The sequence below is a fragment of the Rattus norvegicus genome, chromosome 4 (genome assembly GCF_021556685.1).
Source record: "Rattus norvegicus strain SHRSP/BbbUtx chromosome 4, alternate assembly SHRSP_T2T, whole genome shotgun sequence".
Classification (NCBI taxonomy): Eukaryota; Metazoa; Chordata; class Mammalia; order Rodentia; family Muridae; genus Rattus; species Rattus norvegicus.
This window is the reverse complement of record NC_141537.1, coordinates 151,235,252-151,255,887: the sequence shown is the minus strand read 5'-3', so window position 1 is coordinate 151,255,887 and position 20,636 is coordinate 151,235,252. Positions and strand designations below refer to the sequence as shown.

The following is a 20,636-nucleotide window of genomic DNA, read 5'->3' as shown; positions in this document are numbered from 1 at the left end:
GTAGGGCAGCTGGTCTGAGTTGCTGAGGCTCTCAGGGACCCGAAAACCAGAGAGGGGCTGAGGATACGTGGCTCCCAGAGGCTGAAGAGCCCACAGTCCGAGGGGTTGAGAGGCTAAGGATAAGAGAAGCTAAGGAACCACAAGCCGAGAGACGAAGAGGCGAGATGCTGAAGTGCTTCAGCTTCCGAACTGCAGTAAGGGATAGGAAGAACTCACGTGGAGGACGCCGCACCACCTGCAGCGCCTCAGCTTACTGGACCTGCGCCCGCGTGGGTTGGCAGGCCTGAGGCGTGGCTACACCTCTGGGTCAGGTCACGCCCCCACGGCGTGCGCGTTCCCGCTCGGCACCGCCTTGCGCATGCGCTGTCAGCAGGAGGTGGAGGTTGTGGGCGGCTGTGGCGACTGGGCGCGCGCTCCCGTTCTCGCTGTCGTTCCCTCGCGCTGTTTCGCGTTCGCGCGCCGGGGCCGTGGCAGCGGCGGCGGAGGCGGTGGCGGCTGAGGCGGCGCGGGGGGGCGGGCCGGGAGGGGGGGGTGGTCGGGGTGGGGATGGACCGGGCGCGGCGGCCGCAGCTGCAGGAGCCGGCGCTGGAGACCGAGCCACGGCGCTGGCGGAGACGCCGGCTGTCCGTCGTCTCTCCACCGGTGAGTGACTGGCCCAGGCCGTGGGTGGGGACGGGCGGTCTCTCTAGCGTGGCCCGTTGCGGCGACCGGGCCTCCTCGAGGCCTGGCGCGGCTCGGACCTTTGGCTGCTCTGGTGTCGCCGAAGCTCCGGGTCTCCGGCTGGACCCTGCGTCTCCGGGCTTTCTGCCTGTCATTGGGACAACCCCCTCCTCCGCCCCCGCCCGGGCACTTTCCCGACTCCCCTCTGGGCCGAGCTGAGCGAGGGGCGTGTGAGGACTCGCGCCCAAGGCCCAAGGCCTCCCGGCTACCGATTTCTTAGAGCCCTCGCTCGTCCGGCCCTGCGGTCCCCATAAGTTGGCCACCAAAAGTCAGCCCTTGCCACCTGAAACCAGTCTTGCACCTTTTGTTTTGATTTTGAACTCGTGGTTTAACTTGGAGGAGGAAGCCCACGGTCCTGCGGAGAATAGGTGAGGTGGGAGTCTAGGTGGGCCAGTCTTGGTCCTAGGGTGCCCTTTATTAACCCTTTTCGTGGAGAGCGGTGGGGGCTGCAGTGAGATGCATTTCGCTACAAAACCTGAGATTTCAGCCTCAGCCAAAGTATGGATGGTGTTGGTCTAGTGGTTCAGTGTCTGTCCCACACCATCCCTGGACAATGTTGATGGAGATTCCCCTAGTGGATCTGCTGCTGGGCTTCGGGGCGAGGTGGGGGTAGCCCACCTAAGCTGTTGGAGAGTATTGTTTTTTGCTTTGGTGTCACGTTTTACCTTAGTCTTGGTAGATGGTAACCAATGTCCAGGCTTAGGTTGTAGAAAAAAAAAAAAAAAAAAAAAAAACGTGTACCCCATTTAAAATGGTTGTTGTAAGCCTGACATAGTTGTCAAAAGATCCATGTGCACATGCGTCCCTGTGAAGGGCTGGAATTCCTAAATTGGCTTTTCTTTTAAGAAAAAAAAAAAAAACAGAAAGAAAAGCAAACACAATAAAAACCCCAAGACTGAAAAAGCAGGTAACAACTTTAAAATAAAGCACAAGTTTGATTTGTTCCTGTCTCTATCCAGTATCTTAAATTTTAGAAATTCAACTAAACCTTTGTCTTTGAGTATATAGAATTTGCATATAGAAATTGTCACAAAGCTTGGAGGAAAAGAACTTTAATGGAAATGTTAGTGATTTAAATTTCCTCCAAGAGGTGGGGTCTTATCCCCTCCATCTTTATTTATGTGGTGGGGTCTTATCCCCCCCCACCTTCATTTATGTAAAATTCCTCCAAGAGGTGGGGTCTTATCCCCTCCACCTTCATTTACAGATTAGAAGATTGAGACTGAAATTGAGTGGGTGGTAGTATTACCAGTGTCATGTAACAGAGATACTTAGAGGTGGGATTTTAACTGAACAGTACCTAGCCCTCCACCAACAGAGTTGGTTGGTGTGTTTTGAACTCACACACCCACTCAGGCTAGTAGAGAAAGATTAAAAAGCTGCTGCTGGTTTGTGGGTGGTAACCTTTTAATTTCTAAAGAATTTTCATCTGCTTACAGACTAGATAGTTGATGAGCCCCACAGGAAAATTCTAGATATTAAAAATTCATTAGCACATGATCTAGATCTCTTGTAATTGTGGATGTTCATTAAAGATCTGACATGGTGTCTGTGCTGTGTACTCTGTACGGAAATGAGATTTCTCAGAGTGTTTGCATCTTAAGATAAACAGAAGCACAGACAGCTGACAGTGTTATGTCACCTCTCGGTTGAGTCTTTCATGAACATAAAAATGCTGGAGTTTCAGTCTCTTCACTAGTTGGTGAACACCAATAATTTGAACTATTTGGTTTATCTCTACTAGAATAAGACCCCTTTTTCTATAGGAGAAAGCATAAAGTCAGTGACATTTATGGACCATTCATTTATTCACCAGAGCCTTTACTTTGGCCCAGAGTTCTTTCTAGATTATAATAAAGGAACAAAACAAGGCTTTTGCCTCAGTAAGCTGCATTCTGGGTGTGGAGCTCAGGAATAATGACAAATAAGCAGACACCACCATTCAGGGATTGTAAGACAGGGCAGTAAGCTCTCTGGGCTCATTGCTGTTTGCTTGTGAAGAGGAAAGTAAACATTTTAGACTTTGAGGCACACAGCCTCTGTTATAGCCACGCAGTTATGTTTCAGTGTGTGCAGCGACAGACAGAAAGTGGACTGGCATGTTTATTTTCCAGTTAAACTTGGCCACAGAAACTTGAATTTCACTCAGTTTTCACATGTCATGAAATGCTCATTCTTTCCTCCTTCAACAATTTAAATATGTAAAATTAATCTTAGTTTACAAGCCACTTAGAAACCTGGGGCAAGCTGAAACTGAATTTGTATAGAAAAAAAAGCTAATATGACGAGTAACTCGTGGAGGGTTGCTCAGAGAAGCCTGGCTAGGGAGAACTTGAGTGACCTGAAAATGGAAGAGCTTTCCTGACAGGTGGCAGTGTGAAGAGATGACCATGTTCCTTATATAGAACTTCCCCACACACCATGCCATTTCTGCTCTTGTGCCTGTATGTATGTATGCATGTATGTATGCATGCATGCTTCTGTGTATATCATCGCATGTGTGTAGAGGTCAGAGGATAACTTGTGAGAGTTGGTTCTTTCTTATCAAGATTACCAGTAAGTACCTTTATCTACTGACCTATCTCACTGGCCCAACCTTTGGGTCTTTTTTTCATCCTGTTGCATTCAACTAGCTTATTGCTATTCTCCATCATATTTAAAAAAATATTTTTATAGAATATTTTTGTTTGTTTTTTGAAACAGGGTTTTTCTGTGTAGCCCTGGCTGTTCTGGAACTATGTAGACCAGGCTGGCCTAAAAGATCTCAGAGATCTATCTGCCTATTCACCACCATGCCTAGCTATTTTAAAATCTTAAGAATTTAAAGAAAATTAAATCTCACTTAGTTACTTTCTTTAAATGTTCAGAGTGGTTTTCTAGCCTATATATAAACAGCTTTAATGCAGAAAATTCATGACTTCCAGGTAAGTCTATGCTGTTTATAAATATAATTATTAGAATGTTCATCCTGTGAGATTTGATCTTTTTGCCTAGGAGGGAGCCTGCACATGGTTGTATCTCATTCTGGGCTTAGGCTCTAGCATTGGTGTGTGAACAGAAATCACTCACGTAAATTGCAGACTGCTTGACAACCCTCTAAACTACTCAGAAAATAGTGTGCATTTTTTGTATATATAATCATTTAGAGTTTTATGTGCGTTAAAGACCAGGAGACACCAAGCTTCACTGGAGGAAGAAACAGAAGAAAGGAATTTTTATGCAGATATGCAGGCCTCCAAACCCTTTGCTTTTTAAAAATAGTTACCTAATCTCTAGCAGAGTGTGGGAGATGGTGAATTCCTATGGGTTGTTAGCTCCATTCAGACTTTAATTCTATTGTTAAATTAAGTCTCCACCACATGAATAAATGCTTATAGCCGTACTGTGAATGTTAAGGTGACTTGTAGCTAAGGACATGCATGGGACAAAAAGTAACCAATATATGTACCCTGTCCTGTGAAAAGTTGTTGAGAAGAACTTGCCACCTGCTTCCTGTCTTTCCCTATTGGTATTTCCTGTTATGGCTCTAGGGAACAGCTGTCATGTTCTTTGCCCTTGAATACTGGTCACATCTTAGCAGAAGTCAGCTGGTATGTTAAGTGGGTGCATGATGATTATTTTGCCACATGGCTCTTAAAGGATTTGAGCATTGCCATTGTGTTGCCATTCAACTTTTTACATTTTAGGGATACTTTTTGTTTGTTTTTTTATCGAAGGGAAATGTTTTTACTTTTTCCATTTCTGGTAGCCTTTTTCATGTTCCTTTACCATATGGATTCTTCTTACATATGTTCCTGTATGTCACTTCTTTACTTTGGTATCCTGAAGTATATGTTATGATGCAAACTCAAGTTTGATCTCCTTCCTGAAGCCTTCTCTTACAACTCAGGCCTTTATATCCTACCACTTCTCAGACTTTTGGCTGAGAACAGGTGTAGACTTTATGTTTCTCCACTGTCACCTTTGCCCTTTAATGTTTCCTTGTGTTTTGTACTATTTCATGTGCACTATCACTACTTCACAGAAAGACCTTCATAAAGGTAGAGATCATATTTTAGGCATTTTTCTTTTGTGGCTCTGGGAATTGCACCCAGAGCCTTGGTTATCCTAGGCAAGCAGTCTACTACCAGGCAACATTTATAGCCTTTGGGTGTGGGGGTGTGTGTGTGTGGGTGTCTGTCTGTCTGTCTGTCTATGGCAAGCAGTCTACTACTAGGTAACATTTATAGCCTTTGGGGTGTGTGTGTGTGTGGGTGTGTGTGTGTGTCTATGGCAAGTACTCTACTACTAGGTAATATTTATAGACTTTGGGGTGTGTGTGTGTGTGTGTGTGTGTGTCTATCTGTCTGTCTGTCTATGGCAAGCACTCTACTACTAGGTAATATTTATAACCTTTGGGGGAGGTGTGTGTGTCTGTCTATGGCAAGTACTCTACTACTAGGTAATGTTTATAGACTTTGGGTGTGTGTGTGTGTGTGTGTGTGTGTGTGTGTGTCTGTCTGTCTGTCTGTCTGTCTGTCTATGGTAAGCATTCTACTACTAGGTAATATTTATAGCCATTGGGGGAGGTGTGTCTGTGTGTCTGTCTATGGCAAATACTCTACTACTAGGTAATATAGCCTTTGGGGTGTGTGTGTGCGTGTGTCTGTCTGTTTGTCTGTCTATCCATCCCAGATCCATTGAGTAAAATTACAGACATATATTCTATCACAATGTGTTTTTTTTTTTTAATTTTTAAATTAAACTTATTTTAAGGATGCTGTTGGATTTCCAGAAGTATTATGAAGCTAGGACTAAGAATTCTTGTCTCTCGGGCTGGAGAGATGGCTCAGTGGTTAAGAGCACTGACTGCTCTTCCAGAGGTCCTGAGTTCAAATCCCAGCAACCACATGGTGGCTCACAACCATCTGTAGTGAGATCTGATGCCCTCTTCTGGTCTGAAGACAGCTACAATGTACTTACAAATAAATAAATCTTAAAAAAATTAAAAAAAAGAGAGAATTCTTGTCTCTCTTACACTGTTTTCCCTCTTATCAACATCTTATATTAATGTGGTACTTTTGTTACACTTAACAAACCAATATTAATAGATTATTACTAAATCCACTCTTTCCAGCCCTTTTCCCAGTGCCCCTTTCCCAGGCCCTGGACCCCACCAAGGATACCTCATTACACCCAGCAGCTCTTCCATCTTCCCTTTTCTTTCACTTGGGGCAGTTTCCCAGACACTCTTTAAACTTTGGAAAATGACTGCTCAGATGTTTTTGTAGCATGCCTTTCAACTAGGATTTATCTGTTTCTGTCATGGTTAGACAGGTGTGTAATGTAGCTTTGGGAGGAAGATCACAGAGGTTAAATGTAATTTTTTAGAAAGATTATTTGTATGTGTTTGGGTTTGGGTAAGGGTATGTGCACTTGATTACATTTGCCTGTGGAGACCAGAAGTAGACATCAGATTCTCTAAAGCTAGAATTACAGACGGTTGGATGTGATTCTTCTATAAAGGCTGAATGTGCTCTTAACCACTTAGTCATCTTTCCAGACCCCTAGAATATTATTCTCACCATCTGTCAGGACTGTAGCTTATCAGTTTTGATGTTAACTTGCATTACCTGCCTGGGAAAAAGTCACTATGCCCAGGCCACATAGGAGTGAAAAGTTCTATCTCACTTACCTTTGTCAGACTGTTCTAGCTCCAGGAGCTCTCTTGCTTGGCTTCTTCGCATGTCCCACTGTTGTATATGTGTTTGATCTCTCATTCTCCTATGGTGTAAGATGTCTAAGACTCAGCCTGTCGGTCTTCTAGTCCAGTCCTATAAATTAGTTGCTCATTAGAAGCCATAGTCTTGGTGTTGAGTGTGCTTATAGCTCCTAGAAAGTTGTTGCTCCCAGACTCTTTCAGATGCTGGAGAAAGGAGTTGGTGCAGCAAAGTCTCTGACAACATGTTATTACTAAGTATTTCTCTGTATAATTACTGCCTGTGACTGTTAAAGCAAACAGAAGGGCCCAGTGTCCCTAACTCTTAATACATTACCAGATTCTCCCCCTCACTCTCTGAATATCTATCTATCTATCTATCTATCTATCTATCTATCTATCTATCTATCTATTTGTGTATGGGCAATTTGTCTACATATCACATGTCTTCAGTGTCCATGGTGGTCCAAAGAAGGTATTGGATTCACCTGGGACATTAGAGATGATTTTCAGCTATGATGTGGGTGCTAGGAATGGAACCTGGGTTTTATATTGATTTGGCAAGTATTGTGAAAAATAACAGAACCAAGGATTGTCTAGGAGACTGTTAGCTGTCAGCAGCCTTTTCTTCTTAGGTTATAGGCTGCAATGACACCTTAAATTCTAGTCTTGGTTTTGTTTTGTTTTTTTTTTTTCTTTTTTTTCGGAGCTGGGGACCGAACCCAGGGCCTTGCGCTTCCTAGGTAAGCGCTCTACCACTGAGCTAAGTCCCCAGCCCCTAGTCTTGGTTTTTCAAAGGGGCTTAGGAGAGCCTTTCATGTTATTCCTGTTCATTCTCAATTACAGAATTTATACTCAAGTATCCAGGGTATGTGGCTTCCTTAGTCAAATAAACTTGTATAGATAAGCAGTGTGGACAGGAGTGGCTAGATCGAGCATGGTATAAGCCTTATTTAAACAATGGTTTGAAGAGGGCATCAGCTCCACTGGAACTGGAATAACAGATACTTATGAACCACCGTGTGAATGTTAGGAACCAAACCCAAGTCCTCTGCAAACGCAGCAGATGCTCTTAACCACTTAGCTGTATCTCCAGCCCTTTCTTTGTTTCCAGTTTTGTTTTGAATTTTTTTAAAGACAGGATCTCATGTAGTCCTGGCTGTGCTCATAGTTGAGGATGACTTTGAAATTCTGACTTCCTACCTCCACTTCCCTAGTGTGGGGTTATAGACCTGCCCCACCACACCTGGCTTATGTGGTGCTAGGAAGGGAACCCAAAACCTTGTGCATGTAAGGCACGTACTCTATCATCTGCTCCTGGTACCAAAAATGGTTTTGAGATTTAAATTTAAAATAATAATAATAATATTTATATGTGTATGTGTCTCTGTGAGCATATACTATGTATGAGTACCCTCAAAGTCCAGATGACAATATCTGATCAAGTCCTCTGGAGCTAGAGTTATGAGCAGTTGTTAGCCACCTCATGTGGGTTTTGGGAACTAAACTTGGGTGTCCTGGGAAAGCAACAACTGCCCTTAGCTGCCACATCATTTCTCTGGCCCCCTGGCTTGAATTTTTTCTTAAACTACACTTTCTTTAATGTAAGTATGTCCTAAGTAGGGCATATGCATTTGTTTGGAGGGCAAAAGATAGCCTGCAGGAGTTGGTCCTTTCCTTTTACCATGTGAGTTCTGGGCATTCAACTCTCCCCTTGGGCTTATGGCAAGTCCCTCTACCTGCTGAGCCATCGTGCTGGTTAGTCATTTGTTACTTCTAACTGTGATTTGAGTAGGTATACCAAAATGTTGAAACAGTTCAGAAATGTCACTTTCCTTTAATCTTTGATTCCCAACACAATTTTAAACCAGTTTTTGTGTCTTCTAGATATTTTATGTACATACACATCTGTATTTATATTTTACCTTAAAAAAAAAAAAACCCTAAGAAGCCTATTTACTCAAGCACTTTGACCTTTTGAGGGCTCTTGGGTTTTTTGTTTCATTTTAATTAAGATAGATCACTAACGACAAACTTTAATCTTTTTTTAAACAGTTGTGTACTGTATCATGTTATGCATTTATATGATTTTATCTCTTTTTAATTTATATGTCTTAGTCAGTATTTTATTGCCGTGAAGAGACACCATGACTCTATAACCAAAGTGAGTCTTTTTTGTTGTTGTTGGTTTTTGTTTGTTTTGTTTTTTTGTTTTGTTTTGTTTTTTAAGACGATTTTTCTGTGTAGCCTTGACTGTCCTGGGACTAACTCTGTAGACTAGACTGACCTTAAACTCAGAGATCTGCCTGCCTTTGCCTCCTCAGTGCTGGGATTAAAATGATAATGATGCTACCACCACCTGGCATGACCAAAAAGAAAAGTTTTAATTGGAGTCTGCTAACAGTTTCAGAGGTTTAATCCATTTTCAACATGGCAGGAAAATGGCTCATCATGAGTCAAAGGCAGACATGTTGCAGAAGTAGCTCAGAGTTCTACATCCATATCCACAGGCAACAAGAAGAGAGAAACCCTGGGCTTAGTATGGGCCCTTAAAACCTTAGAGCCCTCCCCTAGTGACACACTTACTCCAACAAGGGTAGACATCCTAATCTCTCTCAACTGCCACTTCCTGATCAAGAATTCAAATAAGAGCCTATGGGGGACATTTTTATTCCAACCACCACAATGTATATGTCCCTGTAAGAGTTTATGTGCACCAGCTACATGGAGGAACCAGAGTTAGAGGCAGTTGTGAGCTTCCTGATGTAGGTGCTGGAAATCAAACCTAGGTCTTCTGGAAGAATATATAGAGTGCTTAATAAGTACTCTTAATCTGTGATCCATCTCTCTAGCCTCCAAGATTTTATTTCTTAGAGTTTTTCATAAACAATCTATTTTTGTCTTTATTCCTTGTTTTTGTTTTTTAAATTAACATCATGAGATAAATTTTCTGCAAATTAGGTTATATTCTTAAACAATGAGGGAACCATCCTCCATTTAATGAAATTTTACCTTTTGCTAATTTTTTCAAATAACTAAACATATCTAACACCTACTTTTTAAGTTTAAAGTATTTTTTTTCCTGCTAGCCTTTTAAAAAAGTGTGTGTGTGTGTGTGTGTGCACGCGCGCGCACACGCACATGTGTATACATGTGTTTGTGAATGAGTGTGCAAGTGCTGTGGTGGTGCACATTTGGAGGTCAGAGGACAGCTTGTAGCAGTCAGTTCTCTCCTTCCACTATGTGGGCTCTTGGGGATCTAACTCAGGTAATGAGGTTTCTTGGCAAGCACCTTTACTTGCTGCACCACCTTGCTGGCCTATTTCTGCTATTCTTTAGATCACTAACAAATCTTAACCAATCTAATCTGCTTCACTGGAACTGCTTCTCTATTGATTTCCATCAATAGGAGTGTACCACTTCATATGACCACAGTCATAGCGAACTAAATTCAGTTACTGGTTAAGACAGTGAAGAATTAGTGATTTTATAAGAGCGGATGCAAAACGACAGGTAATTCAGAACTAGTTTACTGTCTTAGTAATGTATTGGTTTAGATACTGTATTTTATCTCCTTTTATCTTGGTCTTAGCTCCATGCTGGCTTTGAGCACCCCCATGTCACCATATGTTTGTAAAATGGTTGTTTTATCTCTATTATCATAGCTAATAGCATTTAATGCAAGAATGGAGGGCAAAATAGTTTTCTGCTTAGAAAGTGATTTCAATATAAACGAAGAGAAAATAATTTCTGGAAGTCTCTTAGACAGTACTCTGTGAACTCCAGTGTTAAAAACTCAAATTGAAGATATTTTGAGTTTGGAATGGACCTTAAGAATTTGTATGTCTATCACATTCCCATGAGATCCTAATGCTAGGGCCCAGCAACCATGGTTTGAGTTTGAGTTATACACTACCCTGCATAATATCTCCTACCTTTCCTTGGGGATTGAATTACAGTCCCTGACCCCTATGAGCAAATCAACCACTATGAGCAAAATGTAAGTTCTTACTAATAAGCTAACAAATGACAATCCTTCTGTTATTAGTAATAATGCTTCCGTGTGTCAGAGAAAAGGTAGACGTAGTTAATTTTTTAAAATTTTTATGTATTTATATTTTGTATGTGAGTGTTTTGTCTGGTTGTATGTCTGTGTACCATTTGCATGCCTAGTGCCTCTGGAGGCCACAAGAGACATAGGATCCCCTAGGAGTTACAGATGGCTGTGAGACATTATGTGGGTGCTGAGAATCAAAACTGGGTCCTCTAGAAGAACAGCAGTGCACTTAACTACTGAGCCTTTGTGTGGTTAGAGCTTTCTTATTTACTTTTTTTTGGGCGGGGTGGGGGAGAGAAAGGGTCTGTTACTTGCTTATATAGTGAAAAATATATAAGGTATAATTTCTCTGCTATTGGGGGTAGGATCAGGTGTTTAGAGTTTTGTAGTTTTGGCTGTCCTGGAATTTGCTATGTAGACCAGGCTAGCTTCAAACAGAGATCCTTCTGCCTCTGCCTCATGTGTGCTGAAATTAAAGGTGTGTACCACCAGGCCCAGCTATAGTTAGATTTTTTTTTAATAAATATTTTCAAATGGTTTTGTAAACAAGTGGAAACACTTTGTTGTTGTTTTTGTTTTGTTTTGTTTTTTTCTTTTCTCTTTTTCGGAGCTGGGGACCGAACCCAGGACCTTGTGCTTGCTAGGCAAGCGCTCTACCACTGAGCTAAATCCCCAACCCCGTGGAAACACTTTGAAATTGGCTATCTCCAAGAGCTCTTATTTCCTATTATTTTTATAAAATCAAATATGTTCTCAAACATGTTAGTCTTTGCCATCCTGCTTTAGAAACATGGTCAAGTTTTGTGTGTGCTAGAGATTTGCCCCAAGGTCTTGCAGGTGTTAGGCAGGTACTTTCTCACTGAGATACACCTTCAGCTATTGTTCATTATTTTCTTTTTTTTTTTTTTTTTTTTTTTTTTTTTTGTTCTTTTTTTCGGAGCTGGGGACCGAACCCAGGGCCTTCCTAGGCAAGCGCTCTACCACTGAGCTAAATCCCCAACCCCGTTCATTATTTTCTTAATTGAGGTTGCAAATCTTTCCTCCCACATGAAAAAGGTGACTTAGGCTTTCCTTATCTGTCAACTGGCTATTGTCTTTTTTCATTATTAGTCACTTGTCCTTTTTTCTTGAGAATTTGTAGAAATCAACCTATTGTTAAGGGTGTTGTCTGAGTCTTTGTCAGTTTGCTAATCATTGACATAGTTTGCTGGAGTAAACTCTGCTGCTGTAAAGGTCTTGATCTTAAATGACAGTAAGTATGCTTGCCAGGGATTTGCAAACACTACTCAAACAGGGAGAAATAGCTAAGTGTTTAATATCATCAAAGAAAGTGTAGCTAATAAAATCAAGATGGAACCAAGCAGATAGAAAGTTTGAAAGGGGCAGGATAGGTCTAACAGAAATGTAAGGGTTGTTACAGAGGCCTTCTGGCTCAGAATGAATTGGTATGTCATAAAAATGAAATTTATGTGCCAAACATTTAAATTCTGCAGTGTGACTTGACAAAAACATCACTTTCCAATAGGAATAAGATTTATTTCTCTTTTAAAATAAAAATTACACTTATGTATTGTGTGTGTCTGTATGTATGGGATATGCATGTGCCTCAGTATATATGTGGAAGTTCAGAGGACCATTTGTGAGAGTTGGGTCCTGTCTTCTATCATGTGATTATCAGGTCTTCAGGCTTGGTAGAAAGTGTCCCTAGCCACTGAACCATCTCTCTAGCTATTATTGCTCAAATAAGCCTTTTTTAAAATTTCAAAGCTACATAATTTAAGGTAATTGATGCTGCTGTGAAAAGGGCAAACATGAGGAACCTTTACAGATGTATAGAACTAGATAAAGAGATGGTGTGATCATGGTCCCTGCACATGGCTTTTCCAGTTTAATTGGACAGAATAGCAAAAGTTCTGGGTAGTATATCCAATGAATATTTGAGGAATTAGGAAACCTGACTAAATATATTTGAAACAAAAGGGTATAGTTTTCTCCAGAGAACAGATAGTGGGCAGAAGCTTCTTCAGAGATTACAGTCATCCCACTGTGGGAAAGAGCTTTCTTCTAGTAATAGTATGTCAGTCTACATTTCTGCCTAGGTAATGGGTTGCTGGAATGTTGCTAACATGGTGTTCAGTTCCAGTCTAAGTTCCTCAGGGTGTGAGAAACAGCAAGACCTGGGATGGATGTTGTGGTTCTCAATCTCCTGTGTACTCAGATATCACTGAGGACTGTGAGGACTTGAGAACAGTAGTTTCCAGCCTCTTGTGTACCCAGATACTGCTTAAGGAACAGGGGTCTGCAGGCCCGCACTTCTGCACGCCAGGCAGTTCTGAGTGAGTGCCAAAAGTATGAAGGGGCTGGAAGAGAAGCCTCCCCCAGAAGATTTAGGCGCACCACCTTACAAAGCTGCCCCTCCAACAGTGATCTTTGATGAAGGAGATGGTCTTTGCTTGTCCAAACTGCTTTATTTATGGTGGAGGTAAATATATAATTGGGGATGAAAGTAACTAAAAATTTCAGTTATCATGGAAAGAATACAGTACTTTAAACAAAAATGCAGTTTTTTAAAAAGTCAAATATAGTGTCTATAGAGATACTCGAGTGTTGTGTGTCATTTTAAAAACATGCATTTTCCTTTCCTGGGAACACAGCCTTGCTCTGACCTCTCCTGGTTCCCTTTACTCCATTTGGCTTAGCCCAGGATCAAACACAACCATCCCCCAACCCTTGAAAGCTGGGAGCTGCTGTCCACTTTTTACCAGCTCCCTTTCAGTTTCTCTTTTGTTCTTCCCAGCTAGCTTCACCAAGCCACCAGCTACTGCCCCAGCTTCTCTCTATCTCTGCCTACCTTTGCTCCTTGGAAGAAAAAAAAACATTCAGACAGCTTTATTATCCTAGAATTTGCCAGATAGCACAATTGCTGGGAACAGAATCTCCTGGCCTAAACTTATCAGCTAACCTGTATCAGCTAGCCTATTTCAGCCAGCCTCCACTGACCTCCTTGGTTAACAGCAGTGGCAGAGTCTGCCAGTTCTAGTTTCCCCCAAGATCTTATATGACTGCTGCTTTCTTCTTGTTTCAAAGCCTGGCCATAAAGGCCCCCTCCTTTTCCTCCAATCTCTTTTTCCTCCTGGGACCCGGAAGTCCCACCTTTACCCTTCGCCCAGCAATTGGCTCCTGCCTTTTTTATTGACACAATCAAGAACCAGTTAGGAAATCAGCACCTCCCCCTAAAACTCAGCTGTTAAGAGACCTTGGCACTCTTGCACTCATATTGGCAACCCATAGCTGTCTGTAAATTCATCTTCAGAGGTTCTGAGTCCCTTTTCTGGCCTCCTTCGGTACTGTGATAGTTTGAATATGCTTGGCCCAGAGAATGGCACTATTAGGAGGTGTGGACTTGGCGGAAGTATGTCATTGTGGGTGTGGTCTTTAAGACCTTCATCCTAGCTCTTTGGAAGCCATTCTTTTCCTGTTTGCCTTTGGAACAAGCTGTAGAACTCTTAGCTCCTCCTGTACCACACCTGCCTGGATACTGTCATGCACCCACATTGATGATAATGGACTGGACCTCTGAAGCTGTAAGCCAGCCCCGATTAAATGTTGGCCTTATAAGAGTTGCCTTGGTCATGGTGTTGGTTCACAGCAGTAAAACCCTAACTAAGAACACAGGTTGGTACCAGGGACTGGGATATTGCTGTGATAGGCCTAACTATATTTTTGTTTAGAAGATGTAGACTTGGACTTCAGATTTGGAAATCCATGGGATGCTTTAATTGGGGCTTAATGAGCAATCCTAATAGGAATATGGAAGATGGTGGTGCTGAGGGTGATTTGAACTGTGTAGGCCTGCTGGCCCAAGAGGTTTCAATGGAGAAGAATGTTAGTATGTGGCCTAGAGACTGTTTTTGTGTTTATTTTAGTGAAGAATGTATGTGGGGTGTTTTGTTTGTTTGTTTTTGTTTTTGCCATTGTCCTAAGAGTCTGCCTGAGGCTAAGGTGAAGAGATTTAGATAATTGCTTTGAAAGAGGAAGTCTCAAAACAGCCTGATATAAATTTTGTTGTATGGTTACTAACATTCAGTATTATGAAGAGAGTTTTAATGAAAAGGAGCAAGCTGAGAAAGGACAGATATAAAATTTGAAATAAACAATTTCAAGTAATAAAGGGGTACCAGGAGGTAAATGGAGCTGAATCTTGTGCTTAAGGAGATAAAGAGATCATAGGGAGGGGTGATCTCAGGGCAAGATCCCAACCAAACACTAAAGCTTATTGTTTATATTTATAGATGAATAAGGAATAGTTTGGACTTTTAATCTAGAATGAAATACAGTCCAGAAATGGAGGACACACTTGTGATCCAGATCTTGAGGCTGGAAGACATAGGCTGTTGGTTGATCCAGATCTTGAGGAACAGTGGCCATGAAAAGCTTAGGCCCTGGCGCGGTGGTACACACCTTTAATCCCAGGAGACAAAGGCAAGCAGATCTCTGCGTTCAAGGCCAGCCTGGGACAGAGCAAGTTCTAGGTAAAGAACAACTTAAGTCCAGGAGTGGAGGTACACACCTTTTAATCCCAGCCTTGCAGATCGCTGAGTTCAAGGTCAATCTACAGAGCAAGTTCCAGGACAGCCAAACTTAGGGAGTGGAGGAGTTGGAAAACAGAAAGCTGGTAATGTAATAGCTCCAGCAAAGAGCAAAACTTGGCAGCTTCAGCCATATGGCTCTGATGATAAGAGTCAAAAATAGAAGGGACTGCTAGGACAATTGATGCTGGTTATCTGGAGCTAAGAAATTAGTGGTGATGAAAAAGAGACCAGCATCACTGAGGTGAAATCTCCTGGGAAGTGTTTTCTGAAAGCATAAAGAAGCTGTGTTCCAGAGATAATCAAGGTTTTACCCTGTTCTGCAGCTGTTCTTGGTAATGTGTAAGAGTCACCCTGATGGTACTGGTTTTGAAGGGATGAAGGGGTAATGGAGAACAGCTGAGGCTTGGTACTATGAGAGCCCAAGAAAGGCCATTGGTGAAAGTGCAGCCTCAGTTGCAGTTGACAGCCCAGGACTGAAGGGGTCATGAGGCTTGGCACCATAAAGAAAGCCTATGAGAAGCTATTGGTGAAACTTAGTTGCAGCGGAAGACCGCCATGTACTGGAGATGCCAGTACCAGAGGATGATCACCAAGAACAGCAGCAGCAATGGGATAGAGTCAACCAGAGCCTAGAGTTCTACAGAGGGCAGAGCTGGAGGAGCCCAGAAGATCATATATGGATCCCAGACATTGAAAAAGAAGCAGTAATGTTGAAGTTATCTTGGAGATCCCAAGATGTTCAAGATGCCAGAGCTGTGGGATACCTGTCATGGAAAGCTGCTAACAGGAAGTGGAACCAGCCAGGAAAAGAAGTTTGTTGCAGTCAATGAGATGAAAAGGAATTGAAAATCTGAAGATTGCTTTGACATCAGACATGGAGATGCAAAGTTTCCCAGTTAGTTTCCTGTGTTTGCTTTGGGGATTATAGTTAAGTGATTGTATGACTTTCAGAAGAGACTCAGAACTTAACAACTTTCAACATTGTTGAGATTGCTATATACTATGGGGACTTTGGGTGTTGGACTAAATGTGTTTTTTTATTATGCTATGGCTAGATGTGACCCCCATAGACTCATGTGTTTAGGCAAGCATATGGGGGCCAGGGAGTGGAATGTGTTGGTTTGAGTAGGTTTGGTCCAGGGATTGACACTGTGGAGATGTGGCCTTGTTGGAGGAAGTGTGTCACTATGGGTGTGGGCTTTAAGACCCTCCTCCTAACCATGTGGGAGCCAGTCTTACTAGCCTTAGATAGAGATATAGAACTCTTAGCTCTTCCTGCACTATGATAACGGACTGAACCTCTGAACTTGTAAGCCAGCCCCAATTAAATGTTGTCCTTATAAGAGTTACCTTGGTCATAGTGTCTGTTCATAGCAATAAAACCCTAACAGCTGGCTTCTTAGTGTTCAAGGAGTTAACACACCTCCTGCCATGGCCTAACTAAAGCTCTTTGCCCCTTCCCCCCCCCCCATAAAGTAAAATATGAGGTCTGTACATGAAATTTCATTTTATTTCTATGATTTTTATGACATAATTTCTGAAGACTAGTCTTCCATAGGCATGCTTTAGGATATACTATGCTTAATAATCATTACAATTTATAATTTTATACCATATAATGATAAATGAAGACTACTATAATATAGACAGATGCAGGGATTAAAAGTGAGTTTAGTTCCCACTTCTGTTACTTGCTTGTACAGTTAAAAATGATGAGGTTAATTTCTCCTCTGTTATTGGAGATGGGATTGGACTTTTAGAGTTTTGCGTAAATTTTAGACATAATTTATGCTAAGCTTAATGCTTGGTACATTATGGCCTAGAGTTAATATCTCCTTTTAGTAGCAACTGTTCTCATAGCATTGCTTACATTCTTTCGGCTTTCCATTTGCAAATGATGCAGCAAGGTGAGCTAGGAGGTTATGTCAACAAGTCCATTTACAAATGTTGACTAGAAATTACTAAAGAATTGTTTTCCTCTCAGGTCATTACAGATTCTCTTCATTATTCAGTATTTACTGAATATCTCAAGATTTCTTCAGTTGTTGTACTGTCTGCCTGGAGTTAACATCAGATTCTTTAAAAGTATAAGGACAGTCCCACAAGACTGTTCTATTCCAGCTGCCAGTAACAAGTTCATGACTACCCATAATTTTGTTCAACTTGGCTGCAGATTCTAAGGTTCCCATTAATCTTTCCTCTCATTCATTAATTTCAGAACATTGGAAAACATGTTGCTTAAATATGATGTTTACTTTAAAGGATGCAACTCAGGGACAAGCATGTGGGAGGGAGAACAGACCTCATTGGATGCAGGGGTTGTGGGAGGGGAATCCTACAGAGCTTGTGTGCACAGCTACCTCCTTGTCTTCACCTATTCACAGTCTCTCCATGTTCCATCAATTAGTTCCTTTTCTGCTCCTCTCCTTTCCACCTGGGTAGAGGTGTCAAGGGACACCTCTTAAGGTTTCCTGGCAACTATCCTTACCCTGAAGCTATCTGAAGGCCCACCTAATTAGCAAGCATAAACTCTGGTAAGATAAGGTTTAAAGGAGCTGATATTTGTGGATGTTACTCTCTTTATTGCCAGCTTATCTAGATTTTAGAATTATCTGAGTGACACTCCTTTGGGTGTGCTTGAAGACCTTTCCAGAAAACTCTGGGGAAGAAAGATCCACTCTGAATGTGGGTGACACTGTCTCTTTGGCTGAGATCCATACTGAGTAAAGGGGGTAAAGGAGGAAGCCAGATGAGTGCCAGCATTCATTTTTCTCTGCCAGCATGCTAACTTTTAATGTAATCTGATGAACTGCCAGCTCCGGCCATCTTGCCTTCATCTGCCATGATGGACTGCATCTTCTCAAGCCATGAGCCAAAATAACCCCTCCTTTTTGTCAAGTAATCAAACATAGCAGTGGAAAAGATACCTAATACAGTACAAAAGATAGTCTTTTCATTCAGAAAGTATCAAGGGGTTTTAGGAACTCTAGCTAGGAACTAGGAGAAAACCCACATGTATCATACCATGTGCTCTTCTGTAAAACTAAATTTTGTTTTAAGGGCATAGAGCTGGTTTTCAAAACATCAATATTAAATTCCTTTAGGTCACTGATATGTCCCTTGATTTGGCCTTGTAGAAGGAAGCACCCATTTTTGAAAATGATATCTAATTGAGTGGCAGACAAAGTGAAGAATGAGAGAAAGATTTGACAGAATAGGATATGCCCAACTCTCAAGAGAAATGAGAGGTAAGAGAGTCAACATAAAAGGGAACAGTGCAGAAGAAAAAGAGAAGGCTGTTTTACTAGGAGAGTTTTACAGAGACAGGTTGAAGAGAACAAACTAGACAAAAGGAACCAGAAGATTAAAACAGATTGCCAGTTAGTATGAGGCCAAACAGAGCAATTAAGGAGAAGGCAGATTGATTGAATCATTTATCATGGAGAGAAGTTTTGTGCCAGAAGAACTGAGTTGAATCAGCCAGCCAGAGATCAGAAAGAACTAGGAAGGGTGAGCTTACTCAGTAGCAAGTTTCAGAAGCTGGGAAACACTGTAGACCTAGATATAATTGTGTGGAAGCTAAAACCTTCTAAGACTCTAGGCCTAGGTTAGCAGATGGCTATAAGCCTCAAGACAACAATTATTATAGGAGAATAAAACATACTTTTACTAGGAGTTTTGTCAGCATGTGCATCTGCACATTAGAAGAGGGCATCAGATTCCATGGTGCTACAGTTACAGACAGTTATGGGCCACCCTGTAGGTGCTGGAAATTGAATTCAGCCTTTGCTAGAACAGCCAAGCACTCTTAGCCACTGCACCATCTCTCCATCCCCAGAATGTGAGTCTTAAAGAAGATCATAAGTGGTTTTGAACAACAGTAGGAAATGAGTTAAGAACAAGTGTGAGGTAGCCTGGTGCCTAGCAAAAATTCTTCTATTACATGTAGGTATGTGCACCTGTACCTACCTTGTTAGTCTTTCTATCACTTAGGATTTCTCATTGCTCCCACCAAATACCTGAGAAGTAAAAAGCATAAGAAAGGATTTATTTTGGATCATAGTTGAGATTAGAGAACATAGTCCACCATGGTAGGAAAGGTTGGCAGCTGGACATGTCCATGGTGACAGAGACATGAAACAACTGCTTGCTCACATCTTAGCAAGCAGAGAGCCGGGAGCTAGACTGTCAACTTCAAGGCCTGATCTCCAGTGACCTATTTCCATCAGCTGGAGACCAAGTATTGAAACACATAAGCCTTCAGAGACTTTCTACACTCAGATTTTAGTAGTCTTTATTTTTAATAATTCTATCCATGGTGACTTTGAGATGTTTTAAAAACATACTCAGGCAGTCACCAGGCAGTCACCTGTGACAGTTGGAATAGCCTGTTCTTCATAGCTTTAGTCTCCAGCTTGCCTCCTTGTTCAAGAGTTACTTTCAGTATGTCTACCCATATCATATCTGGTACTAAATGTTTACCAAATAAAGTGTTTTTAGGACCTGCCTTCAAAGGATAGAAGTATGAGCATCATATAATGACTAGACTTTTTCCTAGTCATTTATGTCCCTAGCTTGTACTGTGTGCGGGATGGCTGATATCTAGAGAAACACTAAATGAATGTTCGTTTATTTAATTTGGACAGTACTGTGCTAGGCTTTCAACCTAGGATCTGATAATTGACTAGGCAAGTATTTCTTAATCTAGGTTTGATGAAACTCTTTCAAATTTTTCACATGCTTTCCCATGTTTTCAATATATAAGACAGTGACTTTTGTATTAAAAAGTACTATTATTAAAAAAAAGTAGTGTTATGATTGCCAAGTTTTTGTGTTTGTATGTATGTATATGTCTGTAGTTTGCTTTTATGTGTGGGGTACATGTATGTACATATATGTAGAGGTCAGAAATTGATGTTGGCTATCTTTTTTAATTGTTTTCCACCTTTTTTTTTTTTTTGCATTTACTGCGTTTTTTTATTAGATATATTTCTTTGCTTACATCTCAAATGTTATTCCCCTTCTTGGTTTCCTGTCCATAACCCCCCCCCCATCCTCTCCCCCTCCCCCATACTGATGTTCCCACAATCCATACCCCCCCACACACACACACATTCCCCTGCACTGGGGGCCCAACCTTGGCAGGACCAAGGCCTTCCCCATCCAACAAGGCTATTACCTGCTACATATGCAGTTGGAGCCCTGGGTCAGTCCATGCATAGTCTTTCGGTAGTGGTTTAGTCCCTGGAAGCTCTGGTTGGTTGACATTGTTGTTCTTAATGGGGTTGCAAGCTCCTTCAGCCCTTTCAATCCTTCCTTTAATTCTCCCCAAGGGGGTCCTGTTCTCAGTTCAGTGGTTTGCTGCTAGCATTGACCTCTGTATTAGACATGCTCTGGATGTGTCTCCCAGGAGAGATCTATATCCAGTCCCTTTCAACATGCACTTTTTAGCTTCATCAATCTTATCTAGTTTTGCTGGCTGTATATATGTGCCACATGTGGATAAGGCTCTGAATGGCCTTTTCTTCAGTTGCTGCTCTAAATTTTGCTTCCTTATCCCCTCCTATGG

The 20,636-nt window shown here is 41.7% G+C and overlaps 1 protein-coding gene across 6 annotated transcripts in view; it reads left to right on the top strand.

The window, feature by feature from the left end:
- Positions 1–378: 378 nt before the first annotated feature.
- Positions 379–20,636, top strand: part of Tmcc1 (transmembrane and coiled-coil domain family 1) — a 174,982-nt gene continuing 154,724 nt past the window's right edge. For 2 of the 6 annotated variants that reach the window (XM_087657614.1, XM_087657608.1), the window contains exon 1: positions 379–642. The gene's annotated coding sequence lies outside the window, so the exon portion shown is untranslated. 6 annotated transcript variants of the gene reach the window in all.